The 23,269-nt window shown below is 35.2% G+C and overlaps 1 pseudogene; it reads left to right on the forward strand.

Annotated features, from left to right (window-relative positions):
• The window catches only part of LOC101321770 (pyrroline-5-carboxylate reductase 3-like), a 58,498-nt pseudogene that overhangs the window by 34,600 nt on the left and 629 nt on the right, over window positions 1-23,269 (forward strand).

Here is a 23,269-nt window from a genome sequence, read left to right on the forward strand (position 1 = left end):
TTCCAGCACCATTTGTTGAAAAGATTACCTTTACTCCACTGTGTTGTCTTTATAACTTTGTCAAAAATTATTTGACTGTATTTATGTGGGTACATTTCCAGGCGCTATTCTGTTTCATTTATATATTTGTGTATTCTTTCACCAATACCATCCTGTCTTGATTACAGTAGCTTTACACTAATCATTAAATTGGGTAGTAACAGTCTTCTGACTTTGTTCTTGTCTTTCAAAATTCTGTTGGCTATTCTGGGTCTTTTGCTTCTCCACATAAACTTTAGAATCAGTTTGTCAATATCCACCATATAACTTGCTGGGATTTTGATTAGGATTGTTGTAAATCTGTAGGTCAGTTTTTCATTTCATTCATCAAAGTTTTATAGCTTTTCCCATATAGATCTTGAATATACTTTGTTAGATTTACACTTAAGTACTGATTTTTGAATGGTGAACCAACCTTGCATACCTGGGATAAATCCTTCTTGGCTGTGTTGTAAAATTCATTTTATGTTGCTGGATTTCCTTTGCTAATATTTTGGTGAGGATTTTTACATCTATGTTCATGAGATATACTGGTCTATAGTTTCCTTTCTTGAAATGACTTTGGTTTTGGTACAGTCAAACCTCATTTTATTGTGCTTTGTTTTACTGTGCTTTCAGATACTGCGTTTATTACAATTTGAAGACTTGCAGCAACCCTGAATCAAGCAAGTCTATTACCATTTTTCCAGCCACATTTGCTCACTTTGTGTCTTTGTGTCAGTTTGGTAATTCACTCAGTATTTCAAACTTTTTCATTATCATTATATTTGTTATGGTGATCTGTGATCAGTGATCTTTGATGTTACCAATATGACTTGCTGAAGGCTCAGATGATGGTTAGCAGTTTTTAGCAATAAATTATTCTCTAATTAAAATATGTACATTGTTAAGACATAATGCTATTGTACATTTAATAGACTACAGAATAGTGTGAATGTAACTTTTATATGCACTAGGAAACCAAAAAAATTTATGTGACTCACTTTACTGTCATATTCACTTTATTGTGGTGGTCTGGAACCAATGAACAATATCTCCAAAGTATGCCTGTATTTGGGTAATTCTGGCCTCATAAAATGAATTAGGTAGTATTCTCTCTGCTTTTATCTTTTTGATCAGTATTATCATGGTATATTTTTCTCCATCTATTTACTTTTAATCTATATATGTCTTTAAAGTAGAACTCTTGTAAACAATCTACAGTTGGGTCATGTTTTTTCATCCACTCTGACAATCTGTCTTTTAATAGGTATGTTTAGATAACTGACACTTCAAGTGATTAGTGATATAGCTGGATTACAATCTACCATATTTGTTACTATTGATATTTTCTATATATTGCTCTTGATCTTTGTTCCTATTTTCGTCTTCTACTCTTTTTATTACTTATTTACTTTTAAATGAGCATTAAATATGCTTTCATTTTCTCTCCTTTCTTAGCATATAAATTATACTTCTGTATAATTTTTACTTTTTTCACTGGTTGCCCTAGAGTTTGCATCATACATTTACAACTAATACAAGTCCACTTTCACATAACACTATACTATTTCATAGGTTGTGCTAATACCTTATAGAAACAAAGTAACCTTAATTCCTCTCTGCCATCCTTTGTATCCTTTATTTCACTTATACATAAACATACATATATACTTAGGCATACATACACAAATGTGTATATATGTAAAAATAAGCATACATAATTAAACACATTGTTGCCATTATTATTTTTGAATAGTTAATTATTTCTTGGATCATTTAAGAATAAGAAAAAAAAGAATAAGAAAAGTAAAAACTCTTATTTAATATTCACTCATTTCTTTTCTGATGCTCCTGCTTTTTTATGTAGATCTGATTTTTTTACCTATATCAACTTCCTTCACTCTAAAGAACTTCTTTTACACTTGTTGAAGGTCAAGTCTAATGGCAAGAAATTATCTTGATGTTTATCTCTGTAAAATCTTTATTCCTCCTTCTGTTTTGAAGACTAATTTCATAGGGTACACAATTCTAGGTTAATAGTTTTTTCTTCTCTCAATACTTTATCTGTTTGCTCACCTGCTTACATGATTACTGAGGAAAAATTAGGTGTAACTCTATTTTTGCTCCTGTATAGGTTCCTCTGGCTTACTTCAAGATTTTTTCTTTATGCTTGATTTTCTCAAGTTTGACTATGATATGCGTAGGTGTCATTTTTCTCCATATTTATCTTGCTTGCCGTACTCTGACCTTCCTGGGTCTGTAGTTTGGTGTCATTAATTTGGGAAAATTTTCAATCATTATTGTTTCAAATATTGCTTCCATTCCTTTCTCTTTCTCTTCTGGTATTCCCATTACATGTATGTTACACCTTTTGTAATTATCCTGCACTTCTTGGATATTCTGGGGGGTTTGGTGGGGGTGGGGGGGGGTCCAGTCTTTTTTCTCTTTGTTTTTCAATTTAGGAAGTTTCTATTGATATATCCCCAAGCTAGACATTATTTCTTCAGTGATGCCTCGTCTAGCAATGAGCGTATCAAAGGTATTCTTCATTTCTGTTACAATGTTTTGGACCTTAAGCATTTCTTTTCATTCTTTCTTAGAATTTACATCTCTGTGCTTCCATTGTCCATCTGTTCTTCATGCTGTCTACTTTATCCATTTGAGCCCTTGGCATATTAAACACAGTTGTTTTAAATTCCTGGTCTGGTAATTCCAACACCTCTGCTATATCAGAGTCTTTCTTTGCTCTGATTTTTCAAACTATTTTATGCCTCTTAGTATTTTTTTCTTGAAAGCCAGGTCTGATGTACTGGGTAAAAAGGAATCTGGCAAGGGCTCCTGCAGAGGATTCTGCTCATGGGTTTCTGTTGAGTTATGATTTCCTATATTCTCCTGTATGTCTCTCCAATTTGCGGGGGGGGGGCGGGGCAATAGTTTGCCCTATGACCTAATTTCTCTGATAGATCTAAGAAGAGTTGTTCATTTTTCAGTCTGTTCAGCTTTTTTTACTTTCTGTTTACTTTCTAGAGTGACAACTTTCAGGCTCTTTACCGGCTGCACTGGAAATAAGAAGTTCATATTTGATTGTTAATGAAGGAAATTTTAAGACAACCCTTCACGGTCTGGTTTAGAAAGTGATACCTAGATAAGAACCATGTGCAGACAATGCAGTAGGAGTTTATTAAAATCACCTCACATCACACTTACTAAAAAATATTTTTAGTTTTGGTTCTACAACTTAGTTAAAATGCTAACAACCAAGGCTCTCTGAATAATTACATTCCTATCCTTAAAAACAAAGCAATAAAACATATGGAAAAATAAGTTTTTTATATTCACTTACTCTATTTTAAGGCATTTGAAGACATGGAAAATGCTTTGAAAAAGTTCTTTTATTCATAAAAGTCAAGTAGTTAAGAACAGCATGCAAAACACATTTGTTATGATGATCTCACATCCTTTTATACTGTTGTTTATTTTATCACTTATTTCAGTGGAATTTGTAGAAATTGATTTTTTAAGTTAATTTAAATTAATATTTACATACTTCAGTGAAAGAAATAACAGTACATAACCCAATCAAAAAATGGGCAGAAAACCTAAACAGACATTTCTCCAAAGAAGACAGATGGCCAATAGGCACATGAAAAGATGCTCATCATCACTAATCATTAGAGAAATGCAAATCAAAACTACAATGAGGTACCACCTCATACCACCTCAGAATGGCCATCATTAAAATGTCTACAAATAATAAATGCTGGAGAGGGTGTGGAGAAAAGGGAACCCTCTTACAGTGTTGGTGGGAATGTAAATTGGTGCAGCCACTATGGAAAACAGTATGGAGGTTCCTCAAAAAACTCAAAATAGAGTTGCCACATGACCCAGCAATCTCACTCCTGGGCACATATGCAGACAAAATTATAATTTGAAAAGACACATGCACCCCTATGTTCATAGCAACACTATTTACAATAGCCAAGACGTGGAAACCACCTAAATGTCCATTGACAGATGTATGGATAAAGAAGATGTGAGATACACACACACACATACACTCACACACACAATGGAATATTGCTCGACCATTAAAAAGAATGAAATATGCCATTTGCAGCAACAATGGATGGACCTAGAGATTATCATACTAAGCGAAGTAAGTCAGAAAGAGAAAGACAAATACCACATGGTATCACTTATATGTGGAATCTAAAATATGACACAAATTAACATACCTACAGAACAAAAACAGACCCACAGATATAGAGAACAGACTTGTGGTTGCCAGGGGGAGAGTGAGGGGGAGAAAAGGAGTGGGAGTTTGGGATTAGCAGATGCAAACTATTATATATAGGATGGATAAACAACAAGGTCCTACTGCATAGCACAGAGAACAATATTCAACATCCTGTGATAAACCAGAATGGAAAAGAATATGAAAAAGTATATATATATGATATATATATGTATAAATGAGTCACTTTGCTGTACAACAGAAATTAAACACAACATTGTAAATCAACTATACTCAAAAAAAATTTTTTAATTAAAATCACTTGTCATATACTCTAAATTATTTAAAGACTTTGGTAATGAATAATAATTATTCCTTGATAATGCCAATTATGGTCCTAATTTCTTTGATATTTAGTATCAACGGCAATTCACATTTTCACACATTCTGTTAGTAATTGCATTACATTAACAACCAAAATCCCAAAAATTGATACATAACGCTTATTATGTGCTTGCACAAATATTCATTAGAATGTTGCCTTAGATTTTCAAGTAGCTACAATATAGGTAATATGACGACGTAATCAAAAACTAGAAATGTTTCATCAAAGAAAATGTTCAAAAACAGAAATGTTCATCATTAAAAAATAGCAATCTGTTTGAAATTATGAGATGTTATGTCATAATATTTTCTTTGAGGTAAACAGATCAGATCTACATTTTCAGTATTCACCTGAGCCATCCTCATGGAAATGCATTCATGACTATACCTCCTCCACCACTCTGGAATTCAACAACTAATGAATGCAACTGTGCATGGCTCAGTTTTAGAAATGAACACAGTTACTCAGAGAGAAAATTTGACTAAAGTATTATGATGTATTTTGTTCAGGTAAGTTCATTCCCTTGATAAAATATTTCTTGGTTTTGTGACCTTCACATTCAATCCAAAGGTTATTTGGGAAAACAGGATTAAATATGAGAATCAAATATGATCCTAGGGACTATTGTCCTCATTAAGGCTACAGGATACAACTTCCAAAAATAATTCTATTGCAAAAGAAAAAGCCAACTGTTATATATGTGTAACATATAGTTTGCCATTTAGATAAAAAGTGTGAGTTACATGTGTATAACAGTGGCTTCTTTCTTTTTTATTAAAGTTATTAATACATGTGTCTATGTATAGTTTTCCCTGGTTCTATTTTATACCCTAAAAATAAGGATCATGGATGTCAAAATAAAATAGAAAGTTAATGAACTCACTCCAACCTTAGTAGCGCACCCACACAGTGGATCTGTCTAGAGCAACCACCCACTGGTAATGGTGGGAGCATCATCTAGGCTTGAGATGTCTCACTTTAGTTCTGGCTAAAATGGTGAGGGACAGTGACCAGGACTTCAGGATTAACTACTATAAGTAACATGCTGAGTACTTGGTATTTTCCCTAAGTATTGGCTCTATGTAGAACAGAAGAAATCTGTCAAAAAAGGGAATATGGGAACTTATGCAAATATTAATATATAAAGAGAAATGTAGCCAGAAAGTAGAAACATATTTTGAACTTCCAAACAAATGAACAAGGTCATATTGAAGTTATATATTGACAGAGGTATAAATATTTGTATGTGTATGTAGCTACATATATGTGAGTATACAGATAGAAAGACAAATATATAGACATATTTTATATGTAATCATATATATTATACATATAACTTGATTATAATTTAAGTCATTTTCCCATTTCACTATATTGCTTGTTATTTGGATGAAAGCATGAGATGGAAGAACGTGAAGGGAAATATTTCAAAACAAATATTTGTACAAAGATTTTTTGGTTTATGAGCCAAAATGTCTTTTTATTAAAAATCAGCAAGCATTTCAATGACCAACAACACTCACTATGCTAATCAATTCCAATAACACATTCAAATCCATTATGGGATAAAATGTATACCACCTACAATCCTGAGTGTGGGTGTTCTCTGTGGACATTAAATCTCTTCAATAAACAAATACCTTACAAGTAATTTTGTAAGCCATATACCATGTACAGCCTAATTTACAAACAATGAGGGCAGAACAATCCATCTCAAAGGTGAATTTATTCATCAGCAGGTGTGTTTCATGGCCTAGGTGGAGAGTCATACTTTGGCAGGTAGTATTGGTTCTTTTTATTTTTTTTTTAAGAATTCTAAGGCAGAATTGTACTTCATTTTTGTTCCAATTCGAGAAGGTTAGCAATTATGTGGCATTGGAAGCACAATTTTGCCCATGATTTCATCAACTTTATATGAGTCTTTAAGCCTAAGTAAACAAATTTAAATACATATCACCTTTAAAAAGTGAAATTAAGCATAAATTGCTATACATACTAGAGTTTGTGACTAAAAAGCAAAAGTATATCTCACAATTAAGCTCTACAAAAGCAAAGTGTTTATGAACGTAATATCAGAATAAGTACAGCAGGAAAATGTATAAAATGTATTGAAAATAATTATTTATTAGTGTATCAACTATCCACACAAGTAATTTTTGCTCCACCTACTATTACAATGTAGCTTGAATCTGACTAACACTCCTGCAGTGCTATCTGGAAAAAATGGAGAAGTTATACTTTTTTAGAAAACAGAAGCACATGTTTTGAGCTCTGCATTCACCACAGCTTTTTATCTGAGGGCATTTTCCAAATCAAATCAATAAAATAAAGCCCAAGCAAAAGCAGCAGTCTCAGTAGAAAGAGCATAGTGTTCAGGCCTGGCAAATGGTCTGGGACTTGCCAGGCAATATCCCCCTCAAAAAACAGACCAGTAGAGAAGTAGCCCACGAATCTGCATCTAATGTTCCTAAAATCACTGGTGAGGTTCTAAATTGTACTCTCACGGGGCATGACTCCAATGACCCAATAGAAAACATTTGTAATATTAGTGAGCTGAGCAGTGATTTCAGCAGCCGTGCCTGTTGAGCAAAGATTCTGGAATTTAAACTCCAGCAAGGTGGAATGACCTTGGTAAACACCTCAGGATTTCAGCTGAAATCTTAAAGGGCTAGGAATTGGAATAAAGTTTACATTTTAGGACTAAGAACCAAAATCCAGAGTAAGGGGCATACCTTTGGAGTAAGGACAAAACTGAAATAGGTCAGCTCTAACAAAGCCTAAAAACAACTCTTTTTTTTTTTTTAATTAGCGTATAATTGCTTTACAATGGTGTGTTAGTTTCTGCTGTATAACAAAGTGAGTCAGCTATACATATACATATATCCCCATATCTCCTCACTCTTGGGACTCCCTCCCACCCTCCCTATCCCACCCCTCTAGGTGGACACAAAGCACTGAGCTGATCTCCCTGTGCTATGCGGTTGCTTCCCACTAGCTATCTATTTTGCATTTGGTAGTGTATATATGTCCATGCCACTCTCTCACTTCGTCCCAGCTTCCCCTTCCCCCTCCCTCTGTCCTCAAGTCCATTCTCTATGTCTGCGTCTTTACTCCTGTCCTGCCCCTAGGTTCTTCAGAACCATTTTTTTTAATATATATTCCATACATACATGATAGCATGCGGTATTTGTTTTTCTCTTTCTGACTTACCTCACTGTATGACAGTCTCTACGTCCAACCACCTCACTACAAATACTCAATTTCATTTCTTTTTACGGCTGAGTAATATTCCATTGTATAAATGTGACACATCTTCTTTATCCATTCATCTGTCGATGGACACTTAGGTTGCTTCCATGTCCTGGCTATTGTAAATAGAGCTGCAATGAACATTGTGGTAGATGACTCTTTCTGAATTACGGTTTTCTCAGGGTATATGCCCAGTAGTGGGATTGCTGAGTCGCATGATAGTTCTATTTTTAGTTTTTTAAGGAAACTCCATACTGTTTGCCACAGTGGCTGTATCAATTTACATTCCCACCAACAGTGCAAGAGGGTTCCCTTTTCTCCACACCCTCTCCAGCATTTATTGTTTGTAGATTTTTTGATGATAGCCATTCTGACTGGTGTGAGGGGTTACCTCATTGCATTTCTCTAATGATTAGTGATGTTGAACATTCTTTCATTGTTTGTTGGCAATCTGTATATCTTCTTTGGAGAAATGTCGATTTAGGTCTTCTGCCCATTTTTGGATTGGGTTGTTTGTTTTTTTGGTATTGAGTTGCATAAGCTGCTTGTATATTTCGGAGATTAATCCTCTGTCAGTTGCTTCATTTGCTGAAGAATCCAACAGCACATTAAAAGGGTCATACACCATGAGCAAGTGGGGTTTAATCCCAAGAATGCAAGGATTCTTCAGTATACGCAAATCAATGTAATACACCATATTGACAAATTGAAGGATAAAAACCATATGATCACCTCAGTAGATGCAGAAAAAGCTTCTAACAAAATTCAACACCCATTTATGATAAAAACTCTCCAGAAAATAGGCATAGAGGGAACTTACCTCAACATAAGAAAGGCCATATATGAAAAACCCACAGCCAACATCATTCTCAATGGTGAAAAACTGAAACCATTTCCACTAAGGTCAGGAACAAGACAAGGTTGCCCACTCTCACCACTGTTATTCAACATAGGTTTGGAAGTCCTAGCCACAGCACTCAGAGAAGAAAAAGAAATAAAAGGAATCCAGATCAGAAAAGAAGAAGTAAAACTGTCACTGTCTGCAGATGACATGGTACTATACCTAGAGAATCGTAAAGATGCTACCAGAATACTACTAGAGCTAATCAATGAATTTGGTAAAGTAGCAGGATACCAAACTAATGCCCAGAAATTTCTTGCATTCCTATACACTAACGATGAAAAATCTGAAAGAGAAATTAAGGAAACACTCCCATTTACCACTGCAACAGAAAGAATAAAATACCTAGGAATAAACCTACCAAAAGAGACAAAAGACCTGTATGCAGAAAACTATAAGACACTGATGAAAGAAATTAAAGATGATACAAACAGATGGAGAGATATACCATGTTCTTGGATTGGAAGAATCAACACTGTGAAAATGACTATGCTACCCAAAGCAATCTACAGATTCAATGCAATCCCTATCACACTACCAATGGCATTTTTCACAGAACTAGAACAAAAAATTTTACAATTTGTATGGAAACACAAAAGACCCCGAATAGCCAAAGCAATCTTGAGAAAACCAATTCTTAACAGGATCAAGTTCTTCTACCAGTATTCTATCTGCCAGCCAAAAGGAAAATTAACCATCAACAAGAACCTCTTTAGGTTTTATCCACAACGTCCAACAATCAATAGAAATTTGAAAGACGTGCTAAATATCAGAAATACATAACCTAAAGGAAATAAAATGAAATGAACTAAATGAAACAGAATGACGAAAATGAAATAAAACAGACACTGGAAATACATATTGCAGTTGACAGACAGGGACTTTAACCGTGATTAATATGCTTGAGAAAATAAATAGAAAACATCAAGTAGATGAAAAGTTAGAAAATTTCAATGGTAGGTTTAACTCTATAAAAAAAGAATCAAATAGACATTCTAGACATGAAAAATGAAATATCTGAAATTAATAATTGGATTGACTTAAAAACAAACTGAACACAGTAAGGGAGGATTAGGGAAGAGGACACAAATCTAAAAATATATCAAAACTAAAATACAGGAAGAAAAGAGAACGGTAGTAACAAAAGAAATACGTGGAACACAGTTAATAGTTCTAAATTAATGATACTCTAGTCCCATGGAGAGAGGAGGAAAGAATGGGAAAAAGCAATATTTGAAGAGATAGTAGCTACAAGTTTCCCTACATTGACGAGATGTATCAACTCAATGGTTTAAGAAACTCTGTTAACTCTAAGGTAATATGCAAAGATAACTGTATCTTGCTAATTCATATTAAACTTCTGGAAAAAGAAAATAAGACAATGAAATGAAGCCAAGCCAGACCATTAAAAAAAAAAATTCTCTTCAAATGAACAGGAATAAAATGATCCTTGACTTGTCAATGAAAACTATGGAAACCAAAAGATAAGAAATGGCATCTTTAAAATATTTAAAGAAAGAATATAAAAGCCCATCTTCTCTTCTATAAGTCTATACCTAGCAAATATCCTTCAAAAATGAAGGAAATATAAGGATATTTTCGGAAACACACAATCTGCATCTTTGTCACCAGCCGCCTTGCAGTAAGTGTCATAGCTATTTCTTCAGGTTGAAGGAATATGACACTAAATAGAAGCTAGGAGTCATTGAAAAGAACTAAGAGCACCAAGAAGGGTAATGATGCAGGTAAAATAAATGCATATTGTTGTTTAAAACAATAAAAGTAATGTCCTGAGGGGTTTATAATATATACGAAGCAAAACAGGAAAGGGTAAAATGTACTTAAATCCTTCTAAGGTGCTTGACTTTTGCGGAAGTAGTTAAAGGACTAAGTTAAGGTAGACTGTAATAAGTCAAGGATGCATATTGTAATCTCTAGGGTAACCATTAAAAGAATAATAAAAATGATACCTAAAATGCTGATAGAGGAGAAAAACTGAATAATTATTCATACTTGATAGTTTTTCCATTTAAATAGATGAACAGTGGAAATACTTCACTGGTTTAATTGAGTAACGTGTAAAATATAGTTTGTTCTTTTCTCTAATAAAAGAGCATTAAACTTCAGTAAAATTTTATACCAAAATTTTAACTGAAGCTATTTAAATCTTTTAAATGAATTCATTTGAAATATTTTATTTTCTATTAGAGCAAAGTGATCACCCTAATAATTGCACATACGTTTATAATTAAATAGTACATTAAATGTGCATATTAAACTATATCTATATGCCTGAAAATATATCAAATATAACTGAAAGATCTGGCATCATGTTTGTTTACACCCCTCTGAGGGGAAAAGTGGAGTACAATAGCTTTAAGAGCTATTCACTTTCTTTTGTAGTGGACTACAGATGTACCTGGATAAACAGAAGGAGATGGCAAGTTAATAATGTTCAGCAGGATAGGGGAAAGCAAGGATGAATCCATTAACTATAAAATGGTCAGCTAACCCCAGTACTTAGTAGTAATATGAAACCATCATCAAATAAGTTTGCAGTAACTAAGAAAAACATAAAATACTAAGAAGAAATAGCATGGTTCTGTGAAAAGGAAAAGCAAAATTAAATCCAAGGTTTATTTCAGTGAATTGTGCTCATTAATTTAATATTTCACAACTTAAAACCAAAGTTTACCAACCACAATGGTTTGAATATTGAAGAAAATTCATTTTGCTGAAATAAATGTTTTCATCCAAAATTAACGATAGGGAAAAAAAAAAATCTCACTTTGGGGCTCTAAATAGTAGTAGGACTTGGGATTTCAACTCAAAATAACTCTAACTTTCTTAAACATTTATTTTTCAAAGATATTAAAAATCTTTAAAAGTCTCTCCAATATCAAAGGCAGTATAATCTTTCAATTCTGAACACAGTAGAGAATTACAGCTAATTGATCAAGCAGGAAAAAGTCTATTTAAAAGTAGTCAAATGAATCTCTTTTTGGAATTGGGATGAATAGGGAAATAAGCAAAGAATATTAAATTCATAACATGAAAATGAATACTAATAAGTCTGGAAAGCAAGTCATAGGATGTTCAAATGGCTACTTATTATCAGAGAAGTTGACATGCAATGTATAGTTGAGAGAAACTACAGGGAAAGATTTAATACACAGGCCAGGAATGGCAATAAGCCCATCTTCATAATCCTCAAAACATTATAGGGTCGTATTTCTACTACCCTTTTTTCTAATTGGGGAAATTGAGCCTTAGAGAGATTTAATTCGTTATTCCAGTATCCACAGCAAGTGAAAGCACATCTGGGATCCCACCCAGGTCTTCTGAGGTCTATCTACTATGTGCAATAGCAACCTTCACTTGGCAGAAAGCATCTAGTCTTTTCCCAAATATTCTATTAAAAGAGAAACAATTCTAAGTTCCATGCAGTAAGTGAAGTGAGAACAAAATTACTAAATAGCTATACCCTTCCAATTGTAAAAATATCACCTACATTCCTGGCTCCATCAATTCTGTTTCAGGTCTGTGAACAATGCATCCAATCTTTCCTATTCCGCACCAATTCACTTGCTTCCTTGTTTGTTTATTGAGCAAGTGGTGATTGGAGTTTAGATTCTTTTTTTATTATTATTATTTAATTTTATTTATTTCCTTTTTATGCAGCAGGCTCTTACTAGTTATCTATTTTATACATATTAGTGTACACATGTCAATCCCAATCTCCCAGTTCATCACACCACCACCACCCCCTCCTGCCACTTTCCCACCTTGGTGTCCATATGTTTGTTCTCTACATCTGTGTCTCTATTTCTGCCTTGCAAACCAGTTCATCTGTACAGTTTTTCTAGATTCCACATATATGAGTTAATATACAGTATCTGTTTTTCTCTTTCTGACTTACTTCACTCTGTATGACAGTCTCTAGATCCATCCACATCTCTACAAGTAATGACCCAAATTCGTTCCTTTCTATGGCTGAGTAATATATGTACCACATCTTTATACATTCGCCTGTCAATGGGCATTTAGGTTGCTTCCATGACCTGGCTATTGTAAACAGTGCTACAATGAACACTGGGGTGCATGTGTCTTTTTTGAATTATGGTTTCTCTGGGTATATGCCCAGTAGTGGGATTGCTGGGTCATATGGTAATTCTATTTTTAGTTTTTTAAGGAACCTCCGTACTGTTCTCCATAGTGGCTGTATCAATTTACATTCCCACCAACAGTGCAAGAGGGTTCCCTTTTCTCCACACCCTCTCCAACATTTGTTGTTTGTAGATTTTCTGATGATGCCCATCCTAACTGGTGTGCAGTGATACGTCATTGTAGTTTTGATTTACATTTCTCTAATAATTAGTGATGTTGAGCAGCTTTCCATGTGCTTTGTGGCCATCTGTATGCCTTCTTTGGAGAAATGTCTATTTAGGTTTTCCGCCCATTTTTTGATTGGGTTGTTATTAATAGTGAGCTGCTTGAGTTGTTCATATATTTTGAAAATTAATCCTTTGTCCATTGATTCATTTGCAAATATTTTCTCCCATTCTGATGGCTGTCTTTTCATCTTGTTTGTAGTTTCCTTTGCTGTGAAAAGCTTTTAAGTTTTATTAGGTCCCATTTGTTTATGTTTTTATTTCCATTACTCTAGGAGGTGGGTCCAAAAAGACTTTGCTGTGATTTATGTGTCAAAGAATGTTCTTCCTATGTTTTACTCTATCTGGTCTTACATTTGGTCTTTAAGCGATTTTGAGTTTATTTTTGTGTATGGTGTTAGGGAGTGTTCTAATTTCATTCTTTACATATAGCTGTCCAGTTTTCCCAGCACCACTTATTGAAGAGACTGTCTTTTCTCCATTGTATATCCTTGCCTCCTTTGCCATAGATTAGTTGACCAGAGATGTGTGGGTTTAGCTCTGGTCTTTCTATTCTGTTCCACTGACCTATATTTCTGTTTTTGTGCTAGTACTGTATTGTCTTGATGACTGTAGCTTTGTAGTACAGTCTGAAGTCAGGGAGTCTGATTCCTCCAGCTACGTTTTTTTCCCTCAAGACTGCTTTGGCTATTCAGGGTCTTTTGTGTCTCCATACAAATTTTAAGACATTTTGTTCTAGTTCTGTAAAAAAAAAATGCCACTGGTAATTTGATATGGATTGCATTGAATCGGTAGTTGGCTTTGGGCAGTATAATCATTTTCACAATATTGATTCTTCCAATCCAAGAACATCGTATATCTCTCCATCTGTTTATGTGATCTTTGATTTCTTTCATCAGTGTCTTACAGTTTTCTGACTACAGGTGTTTTACCTCCTCTGGTAGGTTTATTCCTGGGAATTTTATTCTTTTTGTTGCAATGGTGAATGGGTTTGTTTCCTTAATTTCTCCTTCTGATCTTTTGTTGTTAGTGTATAGGAATGCAGGAGATTTCTGGGCATTAATTTTGCATCCTGCAACTTTTCCAAATTCATTGATTAGCTCTAGCAGTTTTCTGGTGGCACCTTTAGGATTCTCTATGTATAGTATCATGTCATCTGCAAACAGTGACACTTTTACTTCTTCTTTTCCGACTTGGATTCCTTTTATTTCTTTTTCTTCTCTGATTGCTGTGGCTAGGACTTCCAAAACTATGTTGAATAACAGTGGCGAGAGTGGACATCCTTGTCTTATTCCTGATCTTAAAGGAAATGCTTTCAGTTTTTCACCATTGAGAATGATGTTTGCTGTGAGTTTGGCTTTTATAATATTGAGGTAGGAACCCTCTATGCCCACTTTCTGGAGAGTTTTTATCATAAATGGGTGCTGAATTTTCTCAAAAGCTTTTTCTGCATCTATTGAGATGATCATATGGTTCTTATTCTTCAATTTGTTAATATGGTGTATCACATTGATTGATTTGCACACGTTGAAGAATCCTGGATTCCCTGGGATAAATCCCACTCGATCATGGTGTATGATCCTTTTAATGTGTTGTTGGATTCTGTTTGCTAGTATTTTGTTGAGGATTTTTGCATCTATATTCATCAGTGATATTGATCTGTAATTTTCTTCTTTTGTATTATCTCTGTCTGGTTTTGGTATCAGGGTGATGGTAGCCTTGTGGAATGTGTTTGGGAGTATTCCTTCCTCTGCAATTTTTTGGAAGATTTTGAAAAGGATAGGTGTTAGCTCTTCTCTAAATGTTTGATAGAATTCACTTGCGAAGCCATCTGGTCCTGGACTTTTGTTTGTTGGAAGATTTTTAATCAGTTTCAATTTCAGTGCTTGTGATTGGTCTGTTTATACTTTCTATTTCTTTCTGGTTCAGTCTCAGAAGGTAGTGCTTTTCTAAGAATTTGTCCATTTCTTACAGGTTGTCCATTTTATTGGTATAGAGTTGCTTGTAGTAGTCTCTTATGATGTTTTTTATTTCTGCAGTGTCCATTGTAACTTCTCCTTTTTCATTTCTAATTTTATTGATTTGAGTCCTCTCCCTCGTTTTCTTGATGAGTCTGGCTAAAGATTTATCAATTTTGTTTATCTTCTCAAAGAACCAGTTTTTAGTTTTACTGATCTTTGCTATTGTTTTATTTCTATTTCATTTATTTCTGATCTGATCTTTATGATTTCTTTCCTTCTACTAAGTTTGGGTTTTGTTTGTTCTTCTTTCTCTAGTTCATTTTGGTGTAAGATTAGATTGTTTTTTGAGATTTTTCTTGTTTCTTGAGGTAAGATTGTATTGCTATAAACTGCCTTCTTAGAACTGCTTTTGCTGCATCCCAGAAGTTTTGGATCAGCGTGTTTTCATTGTCATTTGTCTCTAGGTATTTTTTGATTTCCTCTTTGATTTCTTCAGTGATCTCTTGGTTATTTAGTAATATATTGTTTAGTCTCCATGTGTCTGTGTTTTTTACGTTTTTTTCCCTTGTAATTGATTTCTAATCTCATAGTGTTGTGGTTGTAAAACATGCTTGATATGATTTCAGTTTTCTTAAATTTACCGAGGCTTGATTTGTGACCCAAGATGTGATCTATCCTGGAGGATGTTCCATGTGCACTTCAGAAGAACATGCAATCTGCTGTTTTTGGATGGAATTTTCTATAAATATCAATTAAATCTTTCTGGTCTATTGTGTCATTTAAAGCTTGTGTTTCCTTATTAATTTTCTGTCTGGATGATGTGTCCATCACCGTAAGTGAGGTATTAATGTCCCCCACTATTATTGTGTTACTGTTGATTTTCTCTTTTATAGAGGTTAGCAGTTGCCTTACATACTGAGGTGCTCCTATGTTGGGTGCACATATATTTATAATTGTTATATCTTCTTCTTGGATTGACCCCTTGATCATTATGTAGTGTCCTTCTTTGTCTCTTTGAACAGTATTTATTTTAAGGTATATTTTGTCTGATATTAGAATTGCTACTCCAGCTTTCTTTTGATTTCCCTTTGCATTCCATCCCCTCACTTTCAGTCTGTATGTGTCCCTAGGTTTGAAGTGGGTCTCTTGTAGACAGTATATATATGGGTCTTGTTTTTGTATCCATTCAGCAAGCCTGTGTCTTCTGGTTGCAGCATTTAATCCATTCACATTTAAGATAATTATCAATATGTATGTATTACCATTTTCTTAATTGTTATGGGTTTGTTTTTGTAGGTCCTTCTCTTCTCTTGTGTTTCCCACTTAGAGAAGTTCCTTTAGCATTTTTTGGAGAGCTAGTTTGGTGGTGCTGAATTCTCTTAGTATTTGCTTGACTTTAAAGCTTTTGATTTCTCCGTGGAATCTAAATGAGATCCTTGCCAGGTAGAGTAATCTTGGTTGTAGGTTCTTCCCTGTCATCACTTTAAATATATCATGCCACTCCCTTCTGGCTTGTAGAGTTTCTGCTGAGAAATCAGCTGTTAACCTTAGGGGAGTTCCCTTGTATATTATTTGTTGTTTTTCCCTTGTTGCTTTCAATAATTTTTCTTTGTCTTTAATTTTTGTCAATTTGATTACTATGTGTCTCACTGTGTTTCTCCTTGGGTTTATCCTGTATGGGACTCTCTCTCTGTGCTTCCTGGACTTGGGTGGCTATTTCCTTTCCCATGTTAGGGAAGTTTTCGACTATAATCTCTTCGAATTTTTTCTCGGGTCGTTTCTCTCTCTCTTCTCCTTCTGGGACCCCTATAATGCAAATGTTGTGGTGTTTAACATTGTCCCAGAGGTCTCTTATGCTGTCTTCATTTCTTTTCATTCTTTTTTCTTTATTCTCTTCCACAGCAGTGAATTCCACCATTCTGTCTTCCAGATCACTTATCCGTTCTTCTGCCTCAGTTATTCTGTTATTGATTCCTTCTAGTGTATTTTTCATTTCAGTTATTGTGTTATTCACCTCTGTTTGTTTGTTCTTTAATTCTTCTAGATCTTGGTTAAACATTTCCTGCATCTTCTCGATCTTTGCCTCCATTCTTTTTCTGAGGTCCTGGATCATCTTCACTAACAATATTTTGAATTCTTTTCCAGGAAGGTTGCCTATCTCCACTTCATTTAGTTGTTTTTCTGGAGTTTTACCTTGTTCCTTCATCTGGTACATAGTCCTCTGCCTTTTCATTTTGTCTATCTTTCTGTGAATGTGGTTTTTGTTCCACAGGCTGAAGAACGGTAGTTCTTCTTGCTTCTGCTGTGTGTCCTCTGGTGGATCTAGTGCTTAGCTTTTTGACTCAGGTTTTCAGCAGTGACCATGAAGGGAAGGAATTGAAAGAGAATGAAGGTCCATCTACCCTGCCTTCCAGCTGTATCAGTCACCTTCTTTTTTTCACCATTATTTTGGCAGAACCATTTACTTTATTCTGGTCATAAACTTTCTGGTGTATTTATTTTGATGTTCATAGGATGCTGTTCAGGGTTATCAGTAGCAATGCCTTTTACTCATCACGATGCAGTAGACTATCAGAATAAAAAGCATTCATTTCCTGTTTGCTTGTGTTTCCATCCTCTGAAGGTTTTCTGGATGAAATTCTTGTAGTAGTGCTACACTATTTCTCAGAGCCCATTTTCCCTTTATGCCAGTGTAATTTATAAGCTCAGCTTAGTTCCACTGTCTTTTCAGGATAATAAATGTTTTAAGAAGAACATGGTAATTCTAGGATAGTGTATAATTCTGCAAAATATTCTCTTATGAACCCCTGTGTCATTTACAGTGGCCATATCTGGCATTCTTCACCATGAGATTTCATGTCCAAGAAAATGAGACTGATATTAGTATAAATTGAAATATAACTGTGATTCACCATTATATCACATATACAGAGGCATTCTTTCTACTTTTTACACAATTTGTTTGTTTTTTAATTCATTTCCTGATGCTATCACCTTCCTAGTTTACATTTATTCACATTGGCAATGTAGAAGATGCTAAAGCAAGAGATGCCAGCCTCCCTGGCCCCCGATCCAGAGTCCCATTATAAATATTGGAAGACACTATAGGCCAAAATGTGATCAAACCTTTGGGTTTAGTAAACTGTAAGAGCAAAATCATCCAAGCACTTATTTTAAGTGAAGTACAATAGAAAATGTTTGTAGCAATTGTATAGTCCTAAATTTATTATTAAAGTATTTCTTAGGATTATAATAAAACATAATATATAAGAATATGTATATTTATTTTATTGAAAACAACCTTCACTCAAATGTTAATACTATTTAAAATTTCAAGATAATGGACTGAACATATAATAAAATTTCTGCCTTCCCATTGGAGTTATAGAAATATTAGAAAATATATATTAAAACTAATAAATGCATAATAATTCAAAAACACAACATAAGAAATTGAGGGCTTCCCTGGTGGCGCAGTGGTTGAGAGTCCGCCTGCTGATGCAGGGGACACGGGTTCGTGCCCCGGTCCGGGAAGATCCCACATGCCGCGGAGGGGCTGGGCCCGTGAGCCATGGCCACTGAGCCTGCGTGTCCGGAGCCTGTGCTCCACAACAGGAGAGGCCACAACAGTGAGAGGCCCGCATAGCGCAAAAGAAAAAAAAAAAAGAATGAGTGAACAGAAAAAAAGTAAACAACAGGAAATCCAGGAGCAACATCAGGCCACTGAGATACATTGGGACACAGGAGTACAGAGCACAGAGGAGGGTGTAGAAGAGCATCCTCATCATCAGTGTCACCATCAGTACCACACGAGTTAACATTATGGAGCACCTACTATCTGCCTGGCTTGGCAGATGTTTCGTCAATATTCAAACCATTGTGGTTGGTAAACTTTGGTTTTAAGTTGTGAAATATTAAATTAATGAGCACAATTCACTGAAATAAACCTTGCATTTAATTTTGCTTTTCCTTTTCACAGAACCATGCTATTTCTTCTTAGTATTTTATGTTTTTCTTAGTTATTGCAAACTTATTTGATGATGGTTTCATATTACTACTAAGTACTGGGGTTAGCTGACCATTTTATAGTTAATGGATTCATCCTTGCTTTCCCCTATCCTGCTGAACATTATTAACTTGCCATCTCCTTCTGTTTATCCAGGTACATCTGTAGTCCACTACAAAAGAAAGTGAATAACTCTTAAAGCTACTGTAGTCCACTTTTCCCCTCAGAGGGGTGTAAACAAACATGATGCCAGATCTTTCAGTTATATTTGATATTTTTTCAGGCATATAGATATAGTTTAATATGCACATTTAATGTACTATTTAATTATAAACATATGTGCAATTATTAGGGTGATCACTTTGCTCTAATAGAAAATAAAATATTTTAAATGAATTCATTTAAAAGATTTAAATAGCTTCAGTTAAAATTTTGGTATAAAACATCTCAAATAAACAACCTAACCTTACACCTAAAGCAATTAGAGAAAGAAGAACAAACAAAACCCAAAGTTAGCAGAAGGAAAGAAATTATAAAGATCAGATCAGAAATAAATGAAAAAGAAATGAGGAAACAATAGCAAAGATTAATAAAACCAAAAGCTGGTTCTTTGAGAAGATAAACAAAATTGATAAACCATTAGCCAGACTCATCAAGAAAAAAAGGGAGAAGATTCAAATCAATAGAATTAGAAATGAAAAAGGAGAAGTAACAACTGACACTACCGAAATACAAAGGATCATGAGATATTACTACAAGGAACTATATGCCAATAAAGTGGACAACCTGGAAGAAATGGACAAATTCTTAGAAAAGCACAATCTTCCAAGACTGAAACAGGAAGAAACAGAAAATATAAACAGACCAATCACAAGCACTGAAATCGAAACTGTGATAAAAATCTTCCAACAAACAAAAGTCCAGGACCAGATGGCTTCACAGGCAAATTCTATCAAACATTTAGAGAAGAGCTAACACTTATACTTCTCAAGCACTTCCAAAATATAGCAGAGGGAGGAACACTCCCAAACTCATTCTACGAGGCCACCATCACCCTGATACCAAAACCAGACAAAGATGTCACACACACAAAAAAAAACTCCAGGCCAATATCACTGATGAACATAGATGCAAAAATCCTCAACAAAATACTAGCAAACAGAATCCAACAGCACATTAAAGGGATTACACTCCATGGTCAAGTGGGGTTTATCCCAGGAATGTAAGAATTCTTCAATATATGCAAATCAATCAATATGATACACCATATTAACAAAGTGAAGGAGAAAAACCATATGATCATCTCAATAGATGCAGAAAAAGCTTTTGACAAAATTCAACACCCATTTATGATCAAAACCCTCAGAGAGTAGGCATAGAGGGAATTACCTCAACATAATAAGGCCATATATGACAAACCCACAGCCAGCATCATTCTCAAAGGTGGAAAACTGAAAATTTCCACTAAGATCAGGAAGAAGACAAGGTTGCCCACTCTCACCACTATTACTCAACATAGTTTTGGAAGTTTTAGCCACAGCAATCAGAGAAGAAAAGGAATCCAAATCGGAAAAGAAGTAAAGCTGTCACTGTCTGCAGATGACATGCTACCAGAAAACTAAAGGCCTCAGATCCTAAAGATGGTACCAGAAATTTACTAGAGCTAATCAATGAATTTGGTAAAGTAGCAGGATACCAAATTAATGCACAGAAATTTCTTGCATTCCTATACACTAACGATGAAAAATCTGAAAGAGAAATTAAGGAAACACTCCCATTTACCACTGCAACAGAAAGAATAAAATACCTAGGAATAAACCTACCAAAGGAGACAAAAGACCTGTATGCAGAAAACTATAAGACACTGATGAAAGAAATTAAAGATGATACAAACAGATGGAGAGACATACCATGTTCTTGGATTGGAAGAATCAACATTGTGAAAATGACTATGCTACCCAAAGCAATCTACAGATTCAAAGCATCCCTATCAAACTACAAATGGCATTTTTCACAGAACTAGAACAAAAAAATTCACAATTTGTATGGGAACACAAAAGACCCCGAATAGCCAAAGCAATCTTGAGAAGGAAAAATGGGGCTGGAGGAATCATGCTCTGTGACTTCAGACTATATTACACAGCTACAGTAATCAAGACAGTAATCAAAACAGAAATATGGATAAATGGAACAGGATAGAAAGCTCAGAGATAAACCCATGTACATATCAAACACCTTATGTTTGATAAAGGAGGCAAGAATATACAATGGAGAAAAGACAGCCTCTTCAATAAGTGGTGCTGGGAAAACTGGACAGCTACATGTAAAAGAATGAATTAGAACACTCCCTAACACCATACACAAAAATAAACTCAAAATTGATCAAAGACCTAAATGTAAGACCAGACACTATAAAACTCTTAGAGGAAAACATAGGCAGAACACTCTATGACATAATAGAGTATGTCATAATAAAAATACTATTAGAAACTGAGAAAAAAAAAATTGAGATGTGCCTAAAAGAATGAAGGAGAAGGAAAGCCACAGTTGGAAGCCAAGATTAGAAGTATAAGCCAGTCATCATCAGAAAACCTACAAACAATAAATGCTGGAGAGGGTGTGGAGAAAAGGGAACACTCTTGCACTGTTGGTGGGAATGTAAACTGATACAGCCACTATGGAGAACAGTATGGAGGTTCCTTAAAAAACTAAAAATAGAACTACCATATGACCCAGCAATCCCACTGCTGGGCATATACCCAGAGAAACCATAATTCAAAAAGACACATGCACCCCAATGTTCACTGCAGCACTGTTTACAATAGCCAGGTCATGGAAGCAACCTAAATGCCCATCAACAGACAAATGGATAAGGAAGATGTGGTACATATATACAATGGAATATTAGTCAGCCATAACAAGGAACGAAATTTGGGTCATTTGTAGAGATGTGGATGGATCTACAGACTGTCATACAGAGTGAAGCAAGTCAGAAACAGAAAACCAAATATTGTATATTAACTCATATATGTGGAATCTAGAAAACCAGCACAGATGAACTGGTTTGCAAGGCAGAAATAGAGACACAGATGTAGAGAACAAACGTATGGACACAAGGGGGAAAAGTGGCAGGGGGTGGTGGTGGTGGGATGAACTGGGAGATTGGGATTGACATATATATGCTAATATGTATAAAATAGATAACCAATAAGAACCTGCTGTACAAAAAATAAAATAAAATAAAATTCAAATTAAAAAATAAGTTATAAGCCAGAAAGCAAAACTTACCTAGGAAAATATCAGGGAATCATTTCATAGAAAATAAACACACCATCAGAAATATTTACAAAAACAAAAGTACACAAAAGAAAGAAATTGACTCCCACTAAAAAGTTACTAGAAAATCATAAAAAGACATTCAAATAATCATTATAAATATCACAGAGATAAAGGGGTCACACGAAAGGAGAACAATCATGAATATAAATCCCTTAGAGGTTTTGGGAAAGACACTATTGAATAAAGTCAAATAGATGGCATGAAAAGCAAACAAGACCCTCGAAGAACGAATGGACGACGCAGAACCGAGGATTTTTTATAAGAAGTCTGCACAAATAAAGAGAGAATAAGAGAAACGCACGACAGATGCTAAGTTTCCAAATTATTCTAAAAGGGGATATAGAACGTGAAGATGTAGGTAAGAACACAGAAGAGACAAAACCTGATGCAATAACCGACTAGAATTTCTCAGAACTTACCATTCAGATCAGATATTGACGACTCTTGGACTGGGCGCAGTGGTGGCGGAGGAGTCCTGTCCCGCGGCGCCTGGCTTCCTCGCCGTGGGCCACACGGCGGGGCCCTCATCCGAACAGGAAAAGCCGAGGCTCAGCCCGCACTGACCAGCACGCAGACAGACAGGAACCTCAGCCGCTTCCCAGCCCCTGGCTGCCAGACCACCCGTTCCAGCCGGGAGGTGCTGCAGAGCTGCTCCCATTGCCACCAACCCGACATCCTGCAGGCCGGCCTGGCGGACACGGCTCCCGTGGTCACCGCGAGCACAGGCTGATGTCCGTGGGCGCCGGGGTCTCTCGCAGCACCTGGAGGAGCTGCTGCCCCAG

The sequence above is a fragment of the Tursiops truncatus genome, chromosome 12 (assembly GCF_011762595.2).
Source record: "Tursiops truncatus isolate mTurTru1 chromosome 12, mTurTru1.mat.Y, whole genome shotgun sequence".
Taxonomy (NCBI): Eukaryota; Metazoa; Chordata; class Mammalia; order Artiodactyla; family Delphinidae; genus Tursiops; species Tursiops truncatus.